Genomic DNA, 10,578 nt, shown 5'->3' with positions numbered 1-10,578 from the left:
CTTGTTCAAACTACAGACTCAGTCAAATATTAACAAGTGGAAATGGGGGGGGGGGAAGATACTTTGAAGCGCTCAAGCATGTGTGGGTTCTTGCTGTATTTGCCTAACTATAATCACTGGGGCCACACTTGCGACAGGCTAAAATGTTGCTGTGAATAGAAAGTATACCATAAGGGTTCTCAAATATGAAAGTGGGGCTAGAACAAAGAGCAGGCACCAGACAGACTTCCCCTGTTAACGATTACTGGCCTGTCGCCCTGGTGCCAGCAGTCTCAGAAATCCTGTCAGGAGCAGGCAGCAGTATCCTGCCCAATGTGATGGCGCTGCTTTGAAACCCTGCCCACAGCCTCGCCGTATTCCTCGCTACTGCCTTACTGTGGGGTAATGAACTTTATCGCTTCAATTTTGAGAGTGTTTGCTTTAAAGATGATTTACCACACTTGACAATTACCAAATTTCCTAAATTCAGCCTGAGGCATTGTTGTTGTTGTGTATCTTGTGCCATGCAAAGCAGTACCTTGGCGGCAGCTTGCAGAAGGTTGCAATCTCTCAGTGTGCAGGAGGTTGCTCTCAACACATGCTGAAGGTCCTCCAATGATGAAAGTCCTTCAGTGCTGCTCCAACCCTCTACAGTCCTGTGGCTTGGCGTGTCAGTGGAGACATGAAAACCTTCTGACTGAAGGGTGGAAGAAAACAAAGCTGTAACCCAATCTTGAAGAAACGTCAGCACACCATTGAGTTAGAACTCTTCTTGCTGTCTTTGTGTGAAGGACATGAGCTGCAGGGCTGGTGTAGCAGGGACAAACACACAACTGAAAATTCTCCAGATGGAGCTTTCAAGGTTTTTTTAAATTTCTTTTTTTTCTTTTTAAACCATATTTTGATCCTGTTAATCAAGGACTTATGGTTTCATTTACATTTTGTTGGGAGAACTACCAAAACCTTTATATTAGAATATTTTACAACAATGTCAACAACATTTTCCTGGACTGCTGCTTAATGTGCTTTTATTATTTATTTTCCATGCGTTAATTCTTTTAATATGTTCTTATTAAAGTCTTCCATGTTTCAGTAATATTGTCTTTGTGTTTCTTTTGAAGGAGGCAAGTGTGTGTACTGAAAGATTAGATTATCCTGTTTAAAAAAAGAGAGAGAAAAGGGAAAAACGTCTTCAAAATGAAGTACATCAAAAGTAAAAGTAGGTGACAAATGTTAATATTTGCAAAGTGCTTCTACTTTGATCCTGCATTTCTATTTTTTTAAGAGTTTGACAAATGTGTCCTGTGGTTTGGCTCAAACCTCTTTGCCTAGTGCTTTACTTGACCCACAATCCATTTGATCTTCCACTTGTTTTTCCTTCTGTCCAGGAGGCCTCTGGACTTGATAAAGGCTAGTTCTTATCTTCCATTTGCTGCTGTTGAGAGGCATCATTTTTTATTTTTGATTGGATTAGGTTATTGTGCCTGTTTGCTTAAACAGATTCTAAAGAGATATTCATTTTGCTGTTATTGTTTGAGACAGTTCCCTTCCCATTTCCATGCCAGTAACAGCTATAGCAGATCAAAATCAGGTTTGGCTGATTGATTCTGGCACTAGATGAGAGGAAGACATGGATGCTGACTTGGATGGCAGGCTGCCACTTCATTTCTATAGTACAATTTCCAGGCATGCTTCATCCAGTACCTGAGCTTACAAGTATTTAGTATATCAGACACTTTCAGGGGCTCTGGGAAGGATTCCCCCGTATAAGGATCCTGTCGAGGTCTTTGTTTTTCCCAAAGCTACTGAGCATTGCCTCGGGTTCCCTCACCTGCAACCCAGTAGTTACAGCTGGAGATTGACAACTGGTCACAGATAACTAAAATGCAAGTGCTTCTACAGCCCCCAAACACCCATCTTAGTCTACCCACTGTGATCCCAGCCGCAGTATTGCCTGTAATGTGTCAGATCTTCCACTTTCACTGTGCTGCTTGCACGATCTCACTATTGCCCAGCTCAGTAAGAGCCATCCCATTATGCAACAGCCTGGGCAATCTGGAATATGCTCCTACAAATACTCATGTTGGCCATAAAAGTTGACATTTGACTTTATGGTCTATTTTATAGCATCAACTCCCTTGTTCTCCATCGAGAGCCCCTCCTCCCAAGAAACCATAAACCACAATTGAGGGAAATTTTGAGCTACCATTTCATCCAAGTAGCCACAGGATCCCCTATGGACCACTCCTCCAGCTCCAGGCATGGGAGCACCTCTCCATGTCTCATCCCCAGGAACCTCCCACTGTCTTTAAAGAAATGGAGAATAAAGAATAAACTGGAGTAGATGATGCCCTCTTATGCGTCAGTATCCCCCTGCAATCGAATGTGTCCCCATGATAGTGTTGCTGCAGGACTTTGGGTGCTGACAGTGAGGTCAGTGTTATTTATGCTGCTCCCAGGTTTCAGGACAGAGTACATCTGTCAGGGCTTCCATGTGCTGTGCATTTGTTTTCTGGAGACACGTTTAGGGTATCATTTGCATTGCAGATATGTCTACTCTGCATTGCACTCAACTTCCGCCCCCAGAAAAAGGTGAGATCAATTCCACTACCATTGCAAGAGGCATGTATGTTTTGAGTAAGTGTGAATATGACAAAAGAAGGGGAGCTCATTTTTAGGAGCAACACTTACAGTGCTTTGGTGAACTGCAGTGGTTAGGCAGGAGGTTATAACAGTTAAAAGACCTTTGCAGCTATATTTCTTGTCTTTAATGGGATATGACACCTGCCAGCTCTCCATCTGTTTCTTTCTCCCACAGAATACATGCCATGAAGTGAGTGAAGAAGAAAAGGTACGCAGCAGAGCAGATCAGGGTTCAGGTTTTCATGGGTACAACTGTCTGTCAACTAAAAAAAAAAAGCAAAAAAAACCCACATAAAAAATTCTGAGAATGAGGAAAACTGTGATGATGGCACTCAGAGATTCAGAAAGAGCCTAGCTAGGTAAACACTTCAACATCATAGTGGCCTCCTTTGTGTTTGTCTCTCCCTTTCCATTCCCTCATTTTTCATGCCGAGCTATTTCCTTTTGCTCTTACAAGTATATGAATCCTTCTCCTGTCAACTTTGTATCTTCTCATACTTTACCCATAATAAGGCACTCTGACTTTGAGGGGTGGCAGAATACTTTTCTTCTGGTGAGAACTATTTTGTTTTCTTTAAAAAAAAATTTTAAAAAAGGCACCAGGATTTTGCACGTTTCTTATTTCAGGGAATATCTGCAGCCAGATCAGCTATTCCTTTCCAAAACTGTTTTCACAGGCATTTCCTGAAGACAGTCTATCAGACAAAATGCTGACTTTAGCCTTTTCTTTGTCCTCTGTGTAGAGTTTTTGCAGTTTCTTTCTGGGTTTTACTGAAAGCACTTTTGCCAGTGCATAAGGAGATTCAGTGCCACTGTCAAAGAAGCTGTGCATGTCTCTGCTGGATGTCTAAACTCAATTTATGAATTATAGCCAAACTAAGTTAAACAACTAACCACAATTAAGGAATTAACTAGATGATTTTTTTTTTTCTAAAAAGACAGTCTTTGCAAGGATTCTTCAGCTTGAGGGATGCCTCTGATGGACGAAGGCTGCTGTAATGTCATTTATTTCACCTCTCAGTCTGCAGGAGTCCAAGTGGAAAGTAGAAATAACTAATGCTTGGGGCTGTGCTTGGATCCTCTCCACTGACTTGCCAGCCTCAGAATGCCAGAAATATTGTCAATCTACCTCTGAACAGGTCCAGTCAATCTTTAACTATTCAATTGCTTCTGAGGCTGGAAGTCTGCAGCTTTTCCATAATGGTTATCAGCAACTGAATGCAAGATATACTAAGTTACTGCTTAAGTACAGTGCTTTTTTGTGGGGAATAAAACACCCAACAAAATGGTCCAAACCATGCAAAATGGAGGATGTAGAATAATATATAATCATATTAAATGTTTTTTTAAAAATATGGTTTCTCACCTCCCCGTATGCTTTCTCCACACACTGTTATCTGAATATACAAATTTCCTCACATTTCCTGAGGTTAAGACCAGGCATAACCTTCATGCCTGGACACTAGTGTGCTCAGGAGTAATTGCTTGATTTGCATGAAGGTATCATTGCTAAAGGGAAGGGTGTACATGGGGTGGAGAGTCCTAAAAGGCAGCCCTGCCAAGGAGCTCCTCTTTTTCTTGGATGAATGAGCTGCTGCATTGTGTCTCTGAATGCTGAAGCTAATGGGAAACACATCTTGTAGAAAATGAGAAATTTTGAGTAATATCTAAGCATCTGCGTCCCAAGGGAGGAAATATTCCCACTTACTTGAAAGTTAGATGTTCTCTTTCAGCTAATTGTCCTGATTAATTGATGGCCATAGAGATTTATTTGCAAGGAGTAATTTAACCTAGTTTAGTCTGGACACTTATGCTAGGCAGAAAAGGACAGTGAGGAAGGCAGTGAGAAGAAGAATATCTGACATCTCCCTGAAGAACACTCCAGAGAGCTGTGCATGCTTGTACTACTGCATCTACTTAGCACTGGCATTTTGTTATCACCTCTGACTTTTTTACCTGCTGCAACCAAACTGGCATCCCAATAGTTCAAATTCTCTGTTATCTGCCCAGAGTCTACTGTGGTGCTGGTTTCCTAGTTCTGGTTATAATGTTGTCAGTATAAGTAAGTTCTGTAAGTGCACATGTGGGTTGATTGGACAAGGACTATTTGGTGTCTGAGAAGCTGTCCTGTGTCTCTGTGTGGTTATTTTTTACCTCTGGGTCTCCTCTTTCAGTCCAAGCATGGCCCTGCTTGGTGAGGGGTTTCCCAGCATCGTGCCTCAGACAATGCCTGACCCACGAGGGGCAATGCCAGCTGTAGCTATCACAGACGACCCCTGAGGTTGCTCTCATGTGCAGTGGCTCTTCTTGGCACTGCACAACATGGGGAAAGTCTGTCTTTTGCTTTTGTACTTGTAGAAGTGTGAGTGGCTTTTTGCCTTGGCACAAGCAGAGCCAAGAAACCTCCAGGGAGGGTGGAACAGAAAGAAGAAAAGTATGCGCAGCAGATTGTAGAATGGAAACTTTTATAAGCTGAGGTAGTTCGACGTTGTTATAACACCTGTCAAGGGTAGGAAATAATACCTTGACCCTTCCCTGGTCCTGCTCAGTCAGGTGCTGATACAGTGATGGATGTTACTTACACAGGGATAAGGGGGAGAAAGGAGGAGGGGCTCATTCTTTCCAGAGAAATAAGTCAGGTAAAAGGGGCAGATTTAGCGAGTTTGGAAGTGCTGGGCAAGAGCAAGAAAGGATAAGCATGTCAGAAATCATGTTAAAAGAAGGAAAATGAATATAGCTTAAAAATAAGTAAGTAAGCAAAGTTAATCTAAAAGCCCAGACTTGAACCAAGCTTGCATTGAAACTTGGAGTTTGAATGTGCATAGATACCTTACATGAACTATTTTCCATTTTAATGGAAATGCTGTGTCTGACCAGAATTAGTTTGCAAGGTGTAGCGCCATTAAATGTTCAAGCAAGATTTGTAGCCTGCCTCAAGATAAGAAATACTGGAAATCATATGAGAACTTGTGATTTTTAGTTTCATTTAGTTCCCTTTGAGAAACACAAGAGATTTGATCTTGATCCAGCAAGACAAGTAGCTGTGTCTGACTTTTAAGAGTGTGAGTAGCTCCTTTATTTTGTGCGACTAATGCAGAGGATCAGTGTTACAGCGAGTGTTACAAGACAGAGAGATACCCTGCAAAATTCTTCTTTCATGAGATCTTCTTAAGTATCCAGACATTTGTGAAACATCCAGAATGAGGTGAATGTCACCATCTTGTGAAGTTTGTCCTCATCTCAAGTTGCCTGGGTTCACCCTTTTGCCCAATAAGATGTCACTAATATAAGTTATGCAAGTAAAACTAGTGATTTTACTTTAATATCAACCTCTCATGAATAGCATGTTATTGCCTTCCTACAATTAATTGGTAACCATTGGTACTATCTGAACCTTGTGCATTATTTGAGGTACCTGCATATTAGTGTTAATCATTGACTGATCAAGGAAAATCTTAAAAAGGATGGGGAAAGGGATGATCTTCTGTCTGCCCCTTCTGATATTAGAGTTTATCTTTCTACTTGATGTCAAAACCAGTAGGTTTGCTTTTTGTTGTTCTTTTCTGCAGATGACTGACGTAGGAAGGGTCCATTACCAACTTGGCCACCTTTTATGCTCTTACCCTTCCTAGAATTTGCCAAAGTGGTGGCATACAGGGCAGGAATTTTCACAGAGTGGAGCCATGGGATGTTACACTTCTCTGAGCCCCAGCCTTCCTCCTTGCTCCCTCATCTCCCCTTTGCTGCCTCCTGTTGCATTTGGAGCCAAGAAGCTCAAATTACCTTCACTTCCCCAGTTTGAGTTGTATGACTTTCCTCTTCCAGTTGACTGCCTCCTCAGAAATGGGCAAGCCAGTTCTGCCAAACACCAAGTGGTGGAGGCTGTGAGGGTCCTGGGTAATCCGTGTCTTTTATTCAAGGCTTCCATAACTCCCTCAGGAAATGGCCTTTATTTTGACCATTAGTGCAGCCATAGCCAACGCCCAATTTGCCATAGATCTTTCTGCTTTGTGCATGAGAGCTCTGGGAGTTTGGTATTCCTCCATGCTTGGTTCTCCCATGATCTTAAACAACAACATAACATTTCAAGAAATAAAATGAGGTTTTTCTTTTTTCCCCGAATAAATGGTCTTCCATGAAATGTATCTGAAAATTTCCAGGAGGCCCTCTTGATTTTAATCCATGACAAACCTTATAGATCCAGTGGTTTTGTATTGAGAGCAACTGAGGAGATTCTGTCTGCTTTGCTACTTTCTTGCCTTACCCCACATCCTCCATTTTCCCCCTTGTATTATTACCTTAAACAATGCCTTTTTGGAAAGCGTACTCTTTCTGAAGGTGCTTTGTTAAAAAGCAAAACAAAAACACAAAACCAACAGCAAATAACAAACTTCCCTGAAATTCCCACAGAAACAAATAAGACAGCTTTGAAATTGGAAAGCACTGGCACACGGTGCCACTAAGCCCAGATGTTACAGCCCTGGGAAACCACAGTTGCCCTCCAGTTGTTCTGCTGACCTATTTTTCACCTTGCATTTGATGTTCTTCCATTGAGCCCCAAGGTTTCCAGGCTCAAACACCAACATCCACAGAGACCCGCTAATTGGCAACGGAAGACCGGAGTGTGTACAGAAATAATGTTCCCTCTGCTTCCTCTCTATGTCTTGTATCTGAAAGGGCTCCCAAGGAAGGTGGGTATAATGAGAAAGGTGCATTAGGCACTATATGCTGATAAATGTGTAGACAAAGGAAAGCTGAGAAAGGCTCCGCTGAACTGGAGCAATTGGCATGTACAAGGATGAGGGGTTCTTTCCCAAGACCAGGAGCTGCTTTTCCTTGTCCCTCAGCTCTCATGATCTTTCTGGGAAGAGAAAAAGTAGGTGCCCCATGTACATAGTTCCACATACCCTTAGCTAACCCTCAAACTGTTTTGCAGGCAGAGGACAGCTGAGCTCTCCTGTTCCGGCAAAGACCCTGAAACTACCTCTTTCCCTGCATCTTGACTCTCGGATAATTACTTTGTGGTGGGTGCCATCAAAGTAACCATGCCATGAGAATCTGTCCTCTTTGCGCTGCTCAGTGTTCATGAAGGACAGACAGATGGGGATCAAGGGGGGGAAGAAAAATGTAGTCCTTTCTCATTTCTTTTTAAAACTATACATGACTCTTAATGTCACAGTCTCACCAAGTATTTGGAGACTGTGTTTATTGTCTTATCTTTGGAAGGACTTAGGCCTACTGGATTTATTATATCATTGTTTCTAGAGGAATTTCTGTATTTTAAACTACCCTCTGGGCCCAGGGCTGTATCAAGTGTTCAGACACTTTCATTGTGTTCTGGTTATTATTAATATGTATTAATATTTTTGATGTCCTGCCACATCTTTGTTGTTGATATCACAGAACCTATTTCTCCTGTCAGATACTCCTGGGTAAAGCAGCTCATGTGAGTATCTTGCAGCACATACAATTTGTGTGGAGGTGATTGTATATGACCTTCTTTGCATTGTCCTACCAATGACCCCTGCTGTAATCAGGCAGAAATCATGTTCCTGAAGAGTGAGAGGTATTACTGCTTCCATGCTGGCCTGTTCCTGGGCCCCTGCTGCACAGACATTGTCAACAGTAACAAATTGCTCTGAGTTATGTGTAGCAGTTTAGTGATGTGGACCAGTTATTTATTAGAGAGGGAGCTGAGACATCAACAAAGGGCCAAAGTGTGAATAAAAGAAAAATTCTCAATCAAGTGAAACGAAGCTGCCTCATCTAGCAGGCTTCTTGCAAAACTGATCTCTCTTCTGGATCTCACCTTGTTTATCTAATGGGGGATCACATGCAGAGTTCTGAAAGTAAACCCCTTACAAATAAAGAAATATCCCCAAGGGCTGTGCATAAATGCCACGCAGTTGAACTAAATTGTATTTCCAGAGGTGGAAAATTGGTGATTTATTGTTTTGCTAGTCACAGTTTCCTAAGTTCAAACCTGGCTGTGATAGTGATTGCCTTGCTCAGAGGCACCTTTCAATTCCAAGATATATGATAAAAATAAGGGACCTCCTCCCACGCACTTGGAAGGACAAGACAGCTCCAGAAGAGCAAGGGCTTTGTCTAGTAAAAGCCAGGTCAATGGAGGTCACTGAAACAACCTTGATTACCAAGATCAGAAAGCCCTGTGTTTGCTTTGACTTGGAAAGGAAACTTCTAAGTTTAACACTGTGCGTCTATGATGTGGGCATTTCAAAAATGGAAGAAGAGCTCTTTATGGTGACCCTTTAATAGTAGTATTGATGTGCAAAAGTGATGCCAGTAGTCAACTGGTCTGCAAACATAATGAAGTTTCACCCTCACTGATTCAGTTCAGTTTGCCCAGAATAAACTTCTTTGTCTCTTTCTTCCCTTCAGTGGTGATATGGTTTGAAGCTGGCTCCCTGCCAAGTCTCCAAACCTTACCACAAGAAGTCCCATCCCGTCCCCCCCCACCACAAACCTCAGGGAGAAGAGGGAGAAAAAAAAAAACTAAGAAAACCCGAAACGAGAGAGACAGCTGAAGTGATATATATAAATATATTTACACTTATGTTACAATTGAAATATATACAATTTCACAAGGGAAAGGGAAGGGGGAAGGGAAAAGGGACAAAACCAAAATAAAATATATATATATATATCTCCCAATCAGTAGCCCGAGATCTAGTAACTAAGAGTTAGCAAAGAAATATCCCACCACTCTCCTTGGGACAACCGAGAGTCGCTCCGGGACGATCGCCGGCAACCTCCGCCTCCCAAGGTCGACAAGGCCTTACCAGGCCTCGCTCCCCAACACGGCAGACTCAACAGCAGGGAACCTGCACCTCCAAGCCGCCGGAAGGAAAGAGAGCAAAGACCTTCCCTCCTTTCTTCTTATAGTCTGGTTTACGTAAAAATCGTAGGGCATACGGGGTAAATCTAGACCCTTCCTTGGTTACAAACTGGTCACCAAGGAAGGCCTAGCCCAAACTACCACAAGTGGTCACCATAATAATGCTCAGTACATTTGCCTGATGCAGAATCCTGAGGGGTTGGAGATGCTCTGGAGAGGACACTGTCAGCTCCTGGAGAGCAAAGGTCTTCACAGGCAGATTGAGATGTGACAGTGATGTGACAGTAATATGTCTCAGACCTGTAAAGATCTGAAACAGAAGAGCGGGTGGGAAAAGGTGTTGATGCAAACTCCAGTGCAAAAAGCAGGCTATGCCGAATAAGTGCCTCTCTTTCCTGAGCCCCTGACTGGTCACCAGAGAGACTTGTGTTTGTGTGATGCACCACAATCAGATGGTTTTCAATTGGATCAGCAACTCTGGCGCATGACTCTGGGAACAGAAACCCAAGGAACTGATACTGAGCTCTTTGCTTAAGTTATGACTCCAAAATCCCACAGCACACTGGGGAAGTGACTTCCATCAAGATGGACAAATAAAGTAGACTGTCACATTTATAAATAGATGTTGGTCTGTGAATTCCGTTGGGGAAAAAATCAATATGACCTTAATAGTGGCTACAAACTGAATTTGGATGTACCTAACAACTGTGGGGATTGTGTCTTCAGCATAAAGGTTTAAAATAAAAAAGGAGACTGGCTTGGTTCAGATTGAATCAGCTCCTCCCCAACAAAAACACTACCAAGACCCTGGGCATCAGGTACTTGTTGCTGAGGCTGCACACTCATACGTTGCTCACCTGTTGGCCACCTGTATGCAAGGCAGGGGTTGTGCATGCCTTCCATGGAGACAGCCTCTAGCAGACCTCTTACTTGTGAAATTGTTCATTCTGTAAAAACAAATTTTTTAAAAATTTCTTTTTTAATTATGAAGTTTTTAAATACTAGATTATCTTTCTTTTTCTCTTTCTCTCTCCCTCCCCCCCCATTATTTTTTTACTGTGTAGTTTAATAAGTGAACTCTTTCAATTTCCCTCCTT

At 42.3% G+C, this 10,578-nt stretch overlaps 1 long non-coding RNA gene across 1 annotated transcript; it reads right to left on the bottom strand.

Annotated features, from left to right (window-relative positions):
* Window positions 1-477: 477 nt before the first annotated feature.
* LOC116780637 lies at window positions 478-7,304 on the bottom strand. The gene is made up of 3 exons (XR_004354548.1): window positions 7,141-7,304; window positions 6,406-6,480; window positions 478-1,134 (listed from the first exon to the last, which is right to left on the bottom strand). It is a non-coding gene; the product is annotated as an uncharacterized LOC116780637 (long non-coding RNA).
* Between the last annotated feature and the right edge of the window lie 3,274 nt (window positions 7,305-10,578).

This window comes from Chiroxiphia lanceolata, chromosome 1 (assembly GCF_009829145.1).
Source record: "Chiroxiphia lanceolata isolate bChiLan1 chromosome 1, bChiLan1.pri, whole genome shotgun sequence".
NCBI lineage: Eukaryota > Metazoa > Chordata > Aves > Passeriformes > Pipridae > Chiroxiphia > Chiroxiphia lanceolata.
Note: the sequence above shows the minus strand (reverse complement) of the source record. Positions and strands in the feature narration are given on the sequence as shown.